This window comes from Sturnira hondurensis, unplaced genomic scaffold (assembly GCF_014824575.4).
Source record: "Sturnira hondurensis isolate 20B ecotype Veracruz unplaced genomic scaffold, ASM1482457v3 Scaffold0011384, whole genome shotgun sequence".
In the NCBI taxonomy this organism is placed as follows: domain Eukaryota; kingdom Metazoa; phylum Chordata; class Mammalia; order Chiroptera; family Phyllostomidae; genus Sturnira; species Sturnira hondurensis.
In genome coordinates this window covers 1-16,429 of record NW_028084015.1, presented here as the reverse complement: position 1 = coordinate 16,429, position 16,429 = coordinate 1, and the positions used below count along the sequence as shown (strand labels likewise).

The following is a 16,429-nucleotide window of genomic DNA, read 5'->3' as shown; positions in this document are numbered from 1 at the left end:
ACACTGATTAGTGAGGACGTCTTTTATGAGGTTATAATAATTGAAGGCGGTATTAGGGACAGTCTGGGGGCCAAAAACACGGTAGTAATAGTTAAGGCAATCCCCGACCCGATTCCATATTCGAGAGTCAATCGTGCCTTCCTGGGGGAACCATGGACACGTTTTAAAAATAAAAGCAAAAAATGAATGTAAATCTTCCTTACGAACCCGAATTCTACGCACCTTGAGGGATTCTTTTAATTGGCTAACAAATATATCATTCTGTGAACATGCTTCTCCCATGATTGGGCCTTACCCGGCCAATGCCACTGTCTGGGGGGGCGGTCACAATCCAGAAGTCGTCTTGCGGTCGGGCAGTCGTGGCGCTTCGAGCGGGTATCGGTTTACGGGTACGGCGGTCCGTTCAAGCAGTCTCCGGGGGCCCCACGTTGGGCGCCAGTTGTTCCGTCCCACGGAACAGTCAACTGGGGTCCCGAGTCTACCTGAAACAGATGAATAGGGATGGGAACAAGAGGCGCGAAGAATGGCAGCAAGACAAAGGATTCTGATCAAGCTGCAAATTTTATTTTGGGCGGGGCTGTTATATAGGGGGCAGGGGGAAAGGAGAAGTGGTTCTGATAGGTTGTCCTGTGCATGCTCACTGCATGCTCTTAGCGATGGTTGGTGGGTGGGCGTGTGATCAGCATCTTGATTGGTAGTTAGTACTCGTGATCCAGGGATGCCCCCAAGGGTGGGGGCTACCTGGCTCGGCTACAGTATCCTGTTTGGGTTGCCTTAGCCAAGCCCTCCTGGTGCGATCTTCTTGATAGATTGCATCTGCCGAGCCAGATGCAATCTGGTTTGTTGGTGTCTTTAGGCCCCGACACCAACAAACTGAGCCACCCAGCCAAGGCCTAAATGCATTTTTGAAGTTTAATATTTTCAACTTACAATAAGTTTATCGGGATGTCACCCAATTATAAGTCAAAGAGCATCTGTAATATAATATAAGATGTAGTGTAATACAAATAACACATATTTTAACCTTTGAATTCCAGTCACTTTATGTTTAAAGTATATCTCATCCAGCTGGCAGGATTGCAAGGGTTCCATAGCCACATGGGCAGGTCTTTACTGTATTGGACAACACATTTCCAGAAGGAGGGGCCCTGTCCTCCTCGTCTCTGTTTCCCTGCAGGGCACAGTGCCCTGGGCAGAGTAGGTGTTTCATAGATCTGTATTTACTGAATAATATCGTCTAACACCTTAACTTATCAGGCCAGAGAACAAGATAGATACAACTACCATTTTCTTCAAATCATTGTTTTGGACCATGTAGAGTAATTGAATCTGTCATAGTCAAAGAGTAGACAGTTTACTCAGATATTTTTGATGAGCCTGTATCTATTTCTGGTATTTGTTCCCAGTATGGGATGTCTCTCCTTAGAACCACTGGTATTCACTTTATTTAACTTTTTTCTTTTTATTTATTTTATTATTTTTATATATTATATTGCTTATGCTATTAATGTTGTCCCACCATTTCCCCCCTTTATTCCCCTCCACCCACACACCCCCTCCCACCCACATTCCCCTCCTTTAGTTCATGTCCATGGGTAACACACATAAGTTCTCTGGCTTCTACAATTCTCATACTATTCTTACCTTCCCCCTGTCTATTTTCCACCTACCACTTATGCTACTTATTCTCTGTTCCTTTTCCCCTCTCACCCTCCCACTCCTCTGCTGATGTCCATTTCTGTGATTCTGTTCCTGTTCTAGTTGTTTGCCTAGTTTGTTTTTTGTTTTAGGTTTGGTTGCTAATAACTGTGAGTTTGATGTCATTTTACTTTTCAGATTTTTGTCTTCTATTTCTTAAATAAGTACCTTGATCCCTTCATATAATAAGGGCTTGGTGATGGTGAACTCCTTTAACTTGACCTTATCTGAGAAGTACTTTATCTGCTCTTCCATTCTAAATGAAAGCTTTGTTGGATAGAGCAATCTTGGATGTAGATCTTTGGATTTCATGAATTCAAATACTTCTTTCCATCCCCTTCTTCCCTGCAAGATTTCTTTTGAGAAGTTGGCTGATTGTCTTATGGGCACTCCTTTGTAGGTAACTGTCTCCTTTTCACTTGCAGCTTTTAAGATTCTCTATTTATCCTTCATCTTGGGTAACTTAATGACGATGTGCCTTGGTGTGTTCCTCCTTGGGTCCAACTTGTTTGGGACTCTGAGCTTCCTGGACTTCCTGGAAGCCTATTTCCTTTGCCAGATTGGGGAAGTTTTCCTTCATTATTTGTTCAAATAAGTTTTCAATTCTTGCTGTTCCTCTGGGACCCCTATGATTCGGATGTTGAACATTTAAAGATGTTGTGGGGCTTCCTAAGCTTCTCCTCATTTTTTTGAATTCTTGTTTCTTCAGTCTGTTCTGGTTAAATGTTTATTTTTTCTTTTAGGTCCAAACCATTGATTTGAGTCCCAGTTTCCTTCCCTTCACTTTTGATTCCTTGTACATTTTCCTTCATTTTACTTAGCATAGCTTTCATTATTTCCCATCTAATTTACCACCATACTCAGCCATTTTTGTGAGGATTCTGATTACCAGTGTTTTGAACTATGCATCTGATAGATTGGCTATCTCTTCTTTGCTCAGTTATATTTTTTCAGGAACTTTGATCTGTTCTTTCATTTGGGCCACTTTTTTATATGTCTTGGTGCACCTGTTAGACCCTAAGGAGCAGAGCCTTAGTTGTTCACCAGAGGGTGGCAACCCATGCCGCTGCATTGTGGTACTGTATGTGGGGGAGAGTTCTAAGGGGGAAAAATGTTGCTTGCTCTGTTCCCTGACAGTTTTCAGTCACTTCCCCTGCTATCCACAAGCAAATTGGGTCCTTTTGGTGCTGATCCCTGGGTGGGCTTGGGTATGTTCTGTGATCCTGTTGTTCTCTCCAACAAACTTTCCTGTGATGCTGGGAGTTTCTCCTGCTGGCACCTCAACTCCCACAGGAATTGTCAACCAGAGGCTTTGAGGCTTTATTTCCCCACTGGTACCCTGGGTTGCACGGTCTGTCTCACTCCCCAGTTGTTCCTCCCGGTTTATCTGCACACAAATGTGAGACTCCTTGGTCTGCCAGCTGCCATCTGGCCTCAAGTCCTCTCTACCCAGCTGCCGGTCTCCAACCCTCTTACCAGGCTGGATGAATGTTTCTTCTTTAAGTGCTCAGTTGTCAGACTTCCATACAGTTTTATTTTCTGTCAGTTCTGGTTGTTGTTTGCTTTTAAATTCATTGTTGTCCTTCTTTTGGTGGGTGAGGAGGCACAGTGTGTCTACCTATGCCTCCATGTTGGCTGGAAGTCTCCCACTTTATTTAACTTTTATTTTTGTTTATTTGACAAGCATTTATTTAACACCATACTAGCATTTGGGAAGTGGGAAGGCTGTATGACAAAGATTCACTAAATCATGACCCACTGATCTTTTCATCTTGGAGAAAATGTTGTTCATACATAAATATTACAAAAAACTAATAGAGACACTGCTTCCTGCCAGGATAAATTAGCATGTGTTGTCATTTCCCACACATACAAATGAACCCTGGGAAACCACAGAGGGAAAGTAGGGAGGACACCTGGTGAGAATGAAAGGTGCTTTGAACAAGCAAGCCAGCTGCTCACTGTAGTGCGAGAGACCCGTCAGAAAAGTCTGCTCTTCATGGGGCAGAGGGGAGCAGTGGGGGAAATGGTGGGACAACTGTAACTGAACAACAGTGAAAAACCATGTGTCTGCTCTTGCCTTCCCCATTATTGTCCTTGGACAGTCATTGCCTGTCCCATGGTGCACGAGACAGCGCCAGACCCTGACTATCATACAGCTGTATGAGGGTTGGAAGGAAAATTGGGACTGAAGTCCCTGCTGGAGTCCAGAGGATACGGGGACAACGGTCACAACTGACTGCCATGTCATTCACTCTCCCAGCACCTCACCAGCACTCCTTCCCGTCCTTCTCTGTACACACAGGGCACCGACACAGGTGCGCACACACCAGACAAAACAACACCCCCCTGTCTTTAAAGAGTGTCACCACCTCAAAAGAAAAACCAACAAACAGGCCATATCTGTCCTTAAAAAAGGAAGTATTAGAAAATATAGACTAGCCATGTAAAAGGGGCATGACAATGCATTAAAAATGAAAGAAGCTATTATAAAAATATAGGGAATACAGGGAAATCTATAGAGAAGTTCTAGGTGTAAAATATATAATAGTCCAAATAAAACACCATTAATGGCAATAAATAGTGTGAGAGACACACCTGAAAAACAATGAGTAAGTCAGAGGACTGCACTGAAGAACTCTCCAGAATAAAAGAAGGATAAAGAAATGGAATATAAAGTCTAACAGAGAAAGAGAAACACCATATGCTTTCACTTATAGGTCGAATCTAAAAAACAAAAGAAACAAGCCAACAAGACAGAAAACACTCATAGACGCAGAGAACAGAATGGTGGTTGCCAGATGGGAGGGAGGCTGGGGGAGCGGGTGAAAAGGGTGAAGGGATGGAGAAGTAGGAATTGGCGGTTGCGGAAGAGTCACAGGATGTGAAGTCCAGCGTAGGAAACAGTCAGTAACGTTGTAATAACTGTGTGTGGGTGCGGGTGGGTATCAGCCTCACTGGAGCTGGTTGCTTCTTAAAGTATGTAAATGCCTAGTCACTGTGGGGTACACCTGAAACTGATATGATATTGTATGTCACCTGTAATTGAATAAAATGATAAAAAGAAATTGAATATAGAATAGAAAATTCAAAAGAGAGGGAGGAGATCAGTGCTCTAACAAGGATAATATGAATTTCAAAGAGAGAAAAAAATAAAAATAGAGAGGATGAAAGAAATGAACTTCCAGCATCAAACAGTAGAGAAGACCCACAACATCCTACAGCAAGAGAAGGAAAAACCCATTTTAGCTACAAGAAAACAAAATATCAAAGACAATGGGAAAATTTGAAAGATTCCCAAAGGACAGATTGACATCAGATTTCCTAACTGTAACACTGGATGCAAAATGACATTCGGCTGATATCATTTAAGACATAGAGAAAAACTTCAAATGTAGAACTTAATGCACAGCTAAATTTTCTTTAAAAGTAATGCTACAACAAACGTTTTCTCAAGCAGGCAAAGCTTAAGAAGATTTGCCATATGAATACCTACATTTAAAACATGTTTAAATCAGGTATTAGAAATGAGTCCAAATACACCAATAATCACGGTAAGTATAGTGGGGATGAGCAAAGACTATGTCTGTGGTCACGAAGCCATTCCTTCTTCCTGAACACACGACTAAACTGCCTTTTCTCAACCCCCATCACACATGAATGGGCCACTGTTTGGTCCTTGCCGGTGGGTTGGGAGCAGAGATAGCACGGGGTCTCTGTCCAAAGCTCTGGGAACGGACGTGCCTTCCCCAGGCTCTCCCTCCAGTCTGCACATCTGGAAGCAAAGTTCTTCTTGGTAGTGGAGATGCAACATGCAGCTCCCTGGGTTCATGAGTCACTTTCTGGAGAAGAGCTACTGAGAGGCTGCAACCTGCCTCAGACTGCACGTGGGTGAAAGGTCACCCTGTCTTTTGTCAGCCACTGGGATTGCTTGTACTTGTTGGAGAAGCAACTTTGCTCCCTTTGACTAATACGAGGACTGAACCACCAATGAGAAGACAGGGATTGTCAGACTGAAGCCAAAGCAAAATCCGCCTTTATGACAGTTACAAGAGCTCTACCTGAAGCATCGTGCATAGACCTGCACATGCCAAACAAACACTGACAAACAGAAAGCTGTGCTGCCGTGTTAACATCAGACAGAACAAGACTGTCAGTACAAACTGGGAAAAGCCTCGATTCATTGAAAATATAACTCCCAAAACTAAGCTCCTAATAACCTGAACAGATAGAGGGCAAATATTGATTTAAAAAATAGAAACAAATAGAAAAATCATACAGTCGTAGCTCGATGTTAAATATACCAGTTGTAGCCCTGGCTGGTGTGGCTCAGTGGATTGAGTGCCATCCTGCAAACCAAAGGGTCACCAGTTCGATTCCCAGTCTAGGGCACACACCAAGTTGTGGGCCAGGTCCCCAGCAGGGTCACGCCACAGGCAACCACAGACTATTTCTCTCCCTCTCTTCATCTCTCCCTTGCCCTCTCCAAAATTAAATAAATAAAAGTCTTTAAAAGAAGTAAATATACTAGTCTTACTTATTTATAGGTCCACCCCCCCAAAAGGAAAGATATAAGAATGAAAAAAGTGAACACACCTGAACCAAGGAACATGATAAAACTCATCACCTGACAGAGCACATGGGAAGCATTACCAACACTGACCACATTCCAACCACAGAGCAAGTCTCAGTGAAGTCCCAACATGCCTCATACTGACAAGATTCTTGATTATAGTGCCATTAGGCTAGAAGTTAATAACAAAAACCTCATACATTTAAAAATCCCCAATATATTTTGAAATTAAAAGCACTCAATCCCCGTTTGGTACTAAACAAAGCAACAACATCCTTATCACAAGCTCTCCCTCATCACGGATCTGGTGTCTGATAGACCTACGGTTCCAGCTCCACCCCCACCCCCCCACCCCCAACAGGAGAAAGGTGGGGAGGGACCCAAGCAGGGGGCGACCACTGGTTCATGGGCAAATAGCTACTGAGCGCCCACGGTGTGCTGGGCTGGGGGAAGCGCACAGAAAGAACTAAGGTGACAGTTCCCGTAAACTGTGCCGCCCACGTCTGTTGCCAGTTGTGAGTTGGTTGATTTGCAGTCAGAAGCCGTGATCTGCCCCACTCAGTGGAGGGTCCCTTTATCCATCAAGAGAAGTACATCAGAAGGTTTTTGGTTTTGGTTTTGTTTTTTTGCCAGAAGTCAGCCTGAGAATCACCTAAGTATCACATTAAGCGCACAGATGCCCTGTCCCTGCCCTTGGAAAGACTACTTTAACTCAGGGCAGGATGGAGCCCAGGAGTCCATGTTCTCAGCAAGCTCCCCAGGTGATTCTCTCCTGCAGCTGGCTTTGGACCCACAGACTCTGATGCTTCCTTAGATCCCTTCCACGTTGAAAATCATTATTTCATGGTCTCTGACAAACGGTCTGCAGACATTCGGTTCGATTTTTCTTTACCTGGAAGGACAGTGAGCTTGATATAGATACTTTTAATATTGAATGAAATTCTGCCAATGCCTCCCATGGGCCGAGCCCAGCCAGAAGCCAAGGCGAGTGTGGGATTCAGGTCAGCCCCAGGCAACATGCAGAAGGGTGCCCAGGAACCCGTGGGGACAAATGGAGGTCACACAGCACCCTCTGCCTCTGATCAGTCCACTGACGCTCCTCACAGCCTTCCTGAGACTGAGCATCTCCAACAGTTAGCACATTGTTTGTCTCACACAATGAAATAAAAGTACTTTCTAAAGTGATTAACAGGTTTAAAGTATTTTTACTCTATCGAATAACCACGGATTCCAGTTTCAAATTTCTAAGTAAAACTTACATTTTAACCCCAAATTCATGTGCAGAAACTCCCAGGGAGAGCATGACTGTCTGCACTGCGGACCAGCTCTGAGGGAGGGTCTGTCCGAGCTCAGCTATTCACTGCTCTGACAGCCTGTTCTCCCCGTGTCCCTCTTGGAGGATGTGGTAACAGTTGACAGAAGTCCCTCCTTGGCCCCCAAACAGAAATTTCCTTTTGACGCTCTCATGGACCAAGCCTCCCTGGTGCACAAGGACCCAGTGAATTCTTTGGTCTCCTCACCCAGGCTCTTCTTCCCTTTTTTGCCCAGCAACAGCCACATGAACACAGAGGATGTCTCTGATTGGCTGAATACAGCAGGGTGCTCCCCCATTCTAGAGTCTGGTTTCCTCTTCTTTACCTCTGCCTTGTTCCTCTACCCCCACACCCACAGAGACTTGTTTAGTTAAAGCACCAGAGGGCAGTGGTCCTCAGTGAGACCACTGGGACTCCACACCTTGATGACCCTCCTGGGCCCCCACGAAGCTGGGGTCATCAATGGTGAGAGCTGATGGCCACTGGGTGAAGACATTTGGGGTGTTGTCTCATGTGAGAGACAGTAAAGAGCATGAATTGTTCCTCTCCCTCTGAGGTTCAAGGGCAACTTCCCTTCCCAGGAGAGCCCCACTCCCTCTCACCTCTCATGTCCCTTCTGAACCTAAAGGACAAGTGCAGCTCAGTCCAGCCAGCCAGGGTCTGGCTCAGACTTTTTCAGGTTCAGGTGCCTCCCCTATTCCTCCCAAACCTCCATCCTTCTGCCTCCCAGCACTCTGATTTCTCCACCCCTTCCTGACTTCAAGTCCGGTTCTACTGCAGCTCTCATCCCTGGTCACCTGTTTATCTGTCTTTGTTCTGCTCCAGAAGTGAGCCCTGTGTATGTGGGGTCCACAGCTGGTTTGTCTGTGTTTCTTTGGCATCGTGCTGGGCACACAGCCATCCCTCAGTGACTCCTGAACAGACAACTTCCCAGAATGCTATAGGGATCTTAGCAGATACAGGGAAGAGGCTGATGGTTGCCAGAGAGGAGGAGAGTCGGGGGCTGGGCGGAAAAAGTGAAGGGATTAAGAAGTACACACAGTAGTTACAAAACAGTCTTGGGGGTGTAATGTACAGCACAGGGAATATAGTCAACAATTCGTTACAACTCTACAGTGCCAGGTGGGCGCTTGAAATACCAGAGGGGACACTTTGAAAAGTGTATGATTGTCTAAATGCTATGCTGTACACTTGGAAGTAGTACAAAAATAATATTGAATTTTAAGATATAAAATATAATTAAGCAGAAGTTGCAACATAAACAGAGAAAATAAGAGAAAAAAGGAACCTTATCAATTACAACTTAACCAATAATTTTCAGAAAACTGATTTCAGTTATGGGAAGAGACAGGTCCAATCACGACGCCCTGAGATGGGCGAATCAGACACGAACCTTGAATTTCTGACCTCTTTCCCAGTGCTCTCAGCCATCCCTTGGGCCGCCTTGTCCTCGCCTCTGGTTCCTATGTCACAAATCTTACCCCTGCCACCACCGCCTTTTCCCCTCACACCCATCCACGCGGCATCTCTGTGCCCGAAGCCCACCGGTGCTCCTGCCCTCACTCACCTCCTCACCGCACGCCCACGCACCCTCATCTCACACATGGGACCTGACAGCGCAGTTGGAACAGCGGGTCAGGGCCAGGATCTCACCTCGGGGACCCTGAGCACGTTGCTAGGCAGCCTCTGCGCTTCCCAGCCTGGTGGGCCGGGCCACACCCGAGTCTCTGTGTGGCCAGAGTGTCCGGCACGTATCAGTTCCCCTCGGTCCTCTCCCTTCTAGCCCAGCAGCCCTTCCAGTCTCCAAGGACCAGCTCAGGTCAGAACAGGGCTTGTCCCCTGAGAACCCAGGTGGGGCTCAGGCTCAGAGACTTAACATAGCACGTGTCATGGATGAGACGTACACATTTCTTCTCTCTCCCTGACCTGAACTCAGCTGACCACATGCACACCTATGGGCCATCCTTCCACCAGTCCTACGGGGCCTTGGGACAGCTCACCCATGAGTTCAAGGGGAGCAGCTGGTCTCTGTGGAGCTGAAGAGGAGGGGCTGGCCAGCATTGTGACGATGACAGCTCATCTGGATATTTTGCTGGAATGCTCCATCCACACCAGAGCCACCAGCGGTACCTGGCCCTTCCTCTGACTCCCCCTCCTCCTGCAGCCAAGGGAAGCCCAGAGCCGCCTCCTCCCACCTCACAGGCCCCCATCTGCACTGGCACTGGGCTCCCAGAGTCTGCGCCTGTGGTGCTGAGCCCCTTCCTTTCCCAGGAGGCTCTAGATCTCTCCCAGCCCCTCCGCAGCCCCTCCTTCTGGAGGAAGGCGCCCTCCCACCAGGACTCCCCTTCAGGGGCCTGTCAGATGCAGGAGCTGCTGGAGCCCCCACTGCCCCCTCAGTCTCTCCTCCCTCTGCCCCCATCCGCTCCAGTCCCAGGGGCCACCTGCCCACAGATGGCTGCATAGGAGGAAATGTCCCTCGGTCCCAGTCCTCATAAGGCCCAGCTGCAGGGATGATCCTTTGGGATTCAGGGCGTCGTTTCTCCTCGTGCCTCCGAGGGTGACTGTGCTCCCCAAGTCTCCTGTGCAACTGGGCCAGCCCAACGTCCTCATCTGCATCCTGGACAACATCTTCCCCCTGTGATCAACGCCACTGGGAGGTGCAGTGGTCAAACACTCGCCGACAGGGTGGCCCAGAGCAGCTTCTATTCCCAGCCCGAGCACTTGCTCCCCAACTTCTAATACCTGACCTTCGTGCCCTCGGCAGACACTGCCTGCAGCTGTCGGGGGCACTGGGGCCAGGATGGCCGTTCCTCCTTCACTGGGGTGTGGAGCCTTCCAGCCCACTCCTCTCAGTTCAGCTCTCCTTTACCCCAGAATCCCTCCCTGCACCCCGACCTTCCTTTCTCTCCCAGAGCCCCAGGTGCCCAGCTCAGTGCCAGACACCACAGAGACCCTGGTCTGAGCCCTAGGACTGGCCATCAGCCTGGTGGGTGTCCTCACAGGGACCGTCCTCATTGTCACAGGCACCTGCTTGCCCAATGCCCCCAGCTGTAGTGCCCAGGGTCTGGAGAGGAATGAAAGAGACTGAATGGAATGAGGGTGGGGAGTCAGAAACATTGTGGGGAAGAATGGAGTCAGGGAAGGGTGACAGGGACAAGGAGAGGACAGGGAACAGAAGAGAAGATGAGAGGCAGGGAGAGGGGAGGTTTTGGGGTGGTGGTGGTCAGAGGTAGGATCCCAGAACTGTGAGCCTGATCAGCCTTGGTCATGTGGGCTTTTCTCCTGTAGGAAATGGCCATTCTTATAGAAATGGATGGTGGGAGACTCCTACAATTCCTCGACGTTTCTGGTAGCCCTTGTGAGATCTGTGCCAGGGTCCTAGTACGTCCCCCTATGCTGACCTGGAATGGGATTGACCTCTGTCCCTTAGGTCTGCTCCTTTCTGTCCCCAGTACTCATGGCAGGACTTGTGGGGCTCCAACTAGCAACCCTGCTCTCCTCAAATACACACACACACACATCAGCACACACACATCAGCACACACACACAGACACATGAACACACAGTCACACAGGTATACACACATACACATAAAAAGAACATACACACACACACACACACACACACACACACACTTGGTTGCTCTACCCACAGCTCTGACTAGCAGCAAGAAATCTGTTAGTGATGTTCACACTGGATCTTCTCACCGGTCCATGGCCAGTTATTTCCCCCGGGTGTGAGGGATGCTGGGACTTGGGACAGGGGATTCTGGGTGATGGTCACTGAGAATGACCACCTGGTCATTTGATTGGCAGTTAACATCAGGCTGGCCCGGATTCATTTGGCACATTGATTCAGGGCCCAGTGTGTGTTACTATGAATGGGCTGCTCCCAGGGATTTGACGGAGTTTGCCTTCAGATTTGAGGTTTGCCCTGAACAGGATGCAGAGTGGTCTGTTCCTTGCAACTACCTGCAACCAGCGCCAGTTCTGTTGGGCACAGGGTGAGGGAGGTTCATGCGAGTAATGAAGAGTCCATCGGAGTCTAGCCGTGATGTACCAGCGTCATATTTTTCCACATTCCCTAGAGTCATGTGCGTGACATCGAGTCTACTGAGGCCTGGATAAGATGACCGCTTCCTCAACCTGGGGTCAGCCGATGAGTTAAGAGGGTGTGGAGTAGATCTGCAGGTGTCTAGGAGGAGGGAAGGTCTAGCTTTGGCCACCGTGGCTGAGTGGGTTGGGACATCCTACTGTAACAAAAAGGTTGTGGGTTCAATTCCGGGTCAGGGCTCATTTCTAGATTGTGGGTTTGCATGGATGTTTGTCTCTCTCCCTTCTCCCTCTCTCAAAAAAACAGAAGATTGAATGACAAAGCGTCCTCTGATGTGGATTAAAAAACAGAGAGAGGAGGTATTTTTAAGAGTTCAACTTGAATGCTTTCTAAATGTGTGGCTTAAAGATACTGGTTACTGTGAAGAAAATAAAAAGTACACAGAGAGAAAAGCAACCATACGAACTAATTTATGTCAAGGACCAAAGGAGTCGGGTAGAGAGGTGGTTTTCAAATCACAATGACATGAAAGAATCTGGGAGCCTGTTAAAAAGTGCAGGCTTCACCCAGATCTATGAACCAGCCCTCGGAGAGGGAGGGGGAGGGATGGGGAGTCTGTGGTTTGGACATGTTCTGGATGGTGCTGCCTTTGCTTCTTTACCCCTGGAAAGCCCCAGGGAAGTGACCTTGCCTTCAGGGAAGCCGTCCCTCCCCTCAGGGAGCACCAGCTGTGACCTGGCTCCCTCTTGTGGTTGTTCCCCTGCTGTACAGGCTCCAATCTGAGCCAGCCCCAGTTTTCCTGGGGCGGGGGCTCCCTGGCACTTCTGCCCCTGGAACTTTCTGCTGCCTCCTCCCTAGAGCCTCAGCCCCACTCCTGGGGCGAGGCTGGATTCCCAGTTGCCCCTCACCCCTTCCTTCAGGCCTGCAGTCTGTGACTCGGCCCCAAGTTCAAGTTCTGACTGTAACACCTGGAACATGGTGGTTACTCAACAAATGTTGAAACAGCGAACTGACTAAAGAGTCAAATGCGTCCATTCAGCTCTCAAATTTCTAATGACATGTCCAGANTGAACAGCCATTTAAGACGGACACGCCGAGTCTGCAGCTGCAAAGGTGAGAACGCGCTCAGGGAGAGCGGGGGGAGTTGAGAAGCCGGGGCACCTCCACACGGCGGGGTAACGTGCCGCTGACAGAAAGAATGAGGGGGGTCTCTCCTGTTTGCTTTGTTTTGCTGTCTTCTAGCCTCACCCAAGGACAGTTTTCATTGCTTTCAGAGGGAGGGGAAGGGAGAGGGAGGGAGAGAAACACCAACGTGAGAGAGAAATATCGATTGGTTGCTTACTGTAAGTGCCCCAACCAGGGATCAAACCGCAGCCTAGGCAGGTGCCCTCAGCAGGAATCGAACCTGCAGCCTGTGGGTGTACAGGTCAGTGCTCCACCCAACTGAGCCACACCTGCCAGGGGGAGGGATGTCACTTTGAAATAATGTGGAGGGATGTCTATGATGTAGTGGAAAATCCAAGATGCAAAGAAGTGTCGGGTATGTGCTACCTTTGGGGTAGGAAAGAGGGAAACAGACATTTGCGAAAAGCCACACTATCAATCAACCAGAAATTTATGAAAATGAGGGGAAAGGAGGATAAATTAGATGAAATGGGTTTGAAGCAATAGTGAGCATTGAATTTTTAGAAATTTTATTTATTTACTTGAGAGAGAAAATGGAGAGAGAGAGAAACCTCAGTTTGTTGTTCCACTTACTGATTCACTCATTGGCTGATTGTCTGTGCCCTGACTGGGGATCGAACTAGCAACTCTGGTGCATCAGCATGATGTTCTGACCAGCTGAGCAATATTGACTTTTGAAATGTATATATGCTGTACAATTTTTATAAAAACCAAACAAAAACTTGTAAAATTTAAAACAAACAGAAGCAAGTAAAACATACAGAGAAAATGTTAGTTAAAGCAATTAGTTAAAAAATTAAACTAACTAGAAAACAATGCTGTATATTTTTACTGGAATATGTTTTAAGGGCAAAAAAATTCCCCCAAATATCAAACATCACTCAGTAGTTTTAATAGTCATTGTTAATGGTGATACTGTGTATTATTTTAAACTATGTATATTAGATGACAGGGGAAATCAGTAATTACTGACATAATTAGGAACCAAGATCTTCAATGTATGAAAAGGTAGAATAAAGAAGCTGAATTATAACGAACATCAATCCTAACTAATAACTTACTCTATATCTATACAGTCCAGCCCCAGCAAACAGACAGCCCAGAACCAATGACGCCTCGGCAGCAATGAGCAGCCCCAGCCCTGACTGCAGCTTCCAAACCCCACTGTCCGGGACGGAGACGGAGCTTCCTGGAGACGGACTGACTTCAGGTCTGGGTTACGGGGAGACAAGGCAAGCGTGTTGTAGAAAACGGGGACGTTTCGAAGACTGACAGAGTCCTGTCAGAAGAAACAGCAGCCAGCGTGAAGGGGTTCTCATTTGGGACCATTCGAGCATCGGAAAAATGACCACACTCAACTGAAATCACTGAATGTATAAAAATCCTAATAATGAACCAATAAAGATAAAACACACCGGCAACCACAAAACGCAACTGTCTCCACTGGACCTGACACGTGAATTGCTCACACAGAGAACTGGTACCTACACAAAACAAGCTCATCTATCCTGACTTTTCAGAAGGAACCGTGCCGTTCCCTTGGGGAGAAAAGCTCTCCACTTCCCACGCTGCCTCCTGTCCTCCTCACTGCCTGGCTCACTGGCCGCTGCAGATGCCCCTGAAGATGGAAGGAGCCAGACCAGAGCTGTGATCCTGCCCGCCATCACCCCTCTGCCCTGCTGAGTCCCTGTGGAACCAGGGCCATCAGGGCTGGTGCTCAGGTGGGCCAGAGGGGTGGGGACTGCAGCCGGTTTGTAGCCCCAGGTGCTGCGTTCCATCCCCAGTCTCTTCTCTCTTATTTTCCCTCTTGTGTGAGGTCATCGTTTCCTTTCTTGTTCTGGCAACATTAACACCCACTGTTTACTGAACCCTCCCAAGTGCCAGATCTCATTTCACTTTCACAACAACCTTTTCAGGAAGACGTGTGTCATTCTCAGTGTAGCAATGAAAAGACAGAGACTCAAAGAGAATAGTGAGTGTCTCACCAGCCCTGTGGCCCAGCACCAATGACTGAAGCGTCACAGCTCTGCGTCCTTTGGTGAGGCCCAGCCAGACCGAAGAAAGAGAAGGGCGTCCAGGGCCCTCCTGGACACCCAGTGACTGGGGAGTCATGGCCTGGTTCTTTGACTGTCCCTCTCTGCCCTGGTGTTTCTCTGCCCACCCCCACCCTCTCCATTGACCCCTGTGTCTGGGGTCCCGGGGAGAGGTGATCCAGCCCCTACCCATCCAGACACACAGGAAGACTCTGCACTCAGTGGACGGGAGCTGCCTGATGCAGGAAGGTGAGGTCACACCAACTGGGCTACCCTCCCCCGCAGTCCTGGGAGCTGGAGGTCTTTGGCTCACTCAGCTCCCTGTGAGACGGAGAGCAGATGAGACGGCCCACAGGGACCCAGGACAGCCCTGCTCACACCTGCCAGGATCTGAAGCTCTGCCACCCAGAGCTGCCAGATGCTCAGTGCCGGCCTTGGGGGATGCAAAGCTGTTCACAGCATCTCGGGCGTGGGCCAGCAGGATGGCTGCTGCGTCAATCTTGGGGAAAGTGTCGGGGGGGCAGTGAGGATTGAGGGGACTGGCACAGCGGCTACACACCAATCAGGTCAGAAGTATTTCAGCACCAGAGGCTGATACGGTTACACCAGCGTGCACCAGCCCCATGTCCACATACATGTGTGTGCACACAGACATATGTGCAGACCCAGAGCCACACATCCAACCAGGAGCCTGGAGGTGCTGCTGGGGTCCGGGTATCATGGGTGGGGCAGGGGTACAGGTGATGAGGGAGACTGAAGCGGGGGCCTGTGTTAGGGGCCCTGTGTCCCAGGGCTGGGAGGTGGCGGCACTGTGGGGAGAGCTGGGGAAGTGGGAATGTGGGGCAAAGCGCATCTTGGGTCCAAGAGCTCAGGGCCCTGCCCCTCCCCTCTCCCTCACCCCACAGGAGAGTACTGGGTTGACCCCAACCAGGGCTGTGCTCGGGACGCCTTCAGGGTGTTCTGCAACTTCACTGCGGGAAGGGAGACCTGTGTGCTGCCTCGGGATGACGTCACTCAGGGGAGAGCTGGCCGGGGTCTGCCCCCTCCCTGTCAGGGTGGAGTGAGTTGTGGGTTTGTGTGACAAGCCCCCTGGCCCTTCCCCTTTCCTGCGCCTTCTTTCCTTCTCACCAGCCCTCCAATGTTCACTTCATCTCCTTCCCTTGGCAACCCAAGACTTATGTTTGCCTGCTCTTTCCCCCCAGTCTCCTGGCTCCCACTGGGCCCTCTTTTCTCCCCAGCCCTTTCCTCCCACCTGCTCCCTGCTCACGCCCCTGCCCCGGTCTTCTGGCTGCCCTGCCGGCCCTGACCCAGCCCCCTCTCCTGCCAGTTCTCCTACGTGGACTCAGAGGGTTCCCCAGTAGGCGTGGTCCAGCTCTCCTTCCTGAGGCTGCTCAGCGTCTCCGCCCACCAGGACGTGTCCTACCCGTGCTCTGGGGCGGCCCCGGAAGGCCAGCGGAAGCTCAGGGGAGCCAATGAGGATGAGCTGAGCCCGGACAGCCCATATGTCAAGGAATTCAGACGGGGCTGTCAGGTGGGAAGCAGGAAGAGCCCAGGAGGGGCGGGTCCCAGGGTC

General features: G+C 49.2%; 2 pseudogenes; both read left to right on the top strand.

Moving 5' to 3' along the window:
- The first annotated feature begins 280 nt into the window (after positions 1-280).
- On the top strand, positions 281-10,672 carry LOC118996634 (HLA class II histocompatibility antigen, DO alpha chain-like; annotated as a pseudogene).
- Positions 10,673-15,008: 4,336 nt separating this feature from the next.
- LOC118996633 (collagen alpha-2(XI) chain-like) lies at positions 15,009-16,387 on the top strand (annotated as a pseudogene).
- The last annotated feature ends 42 nt before the right edge of the window (positions 16,388-16,429 follow it).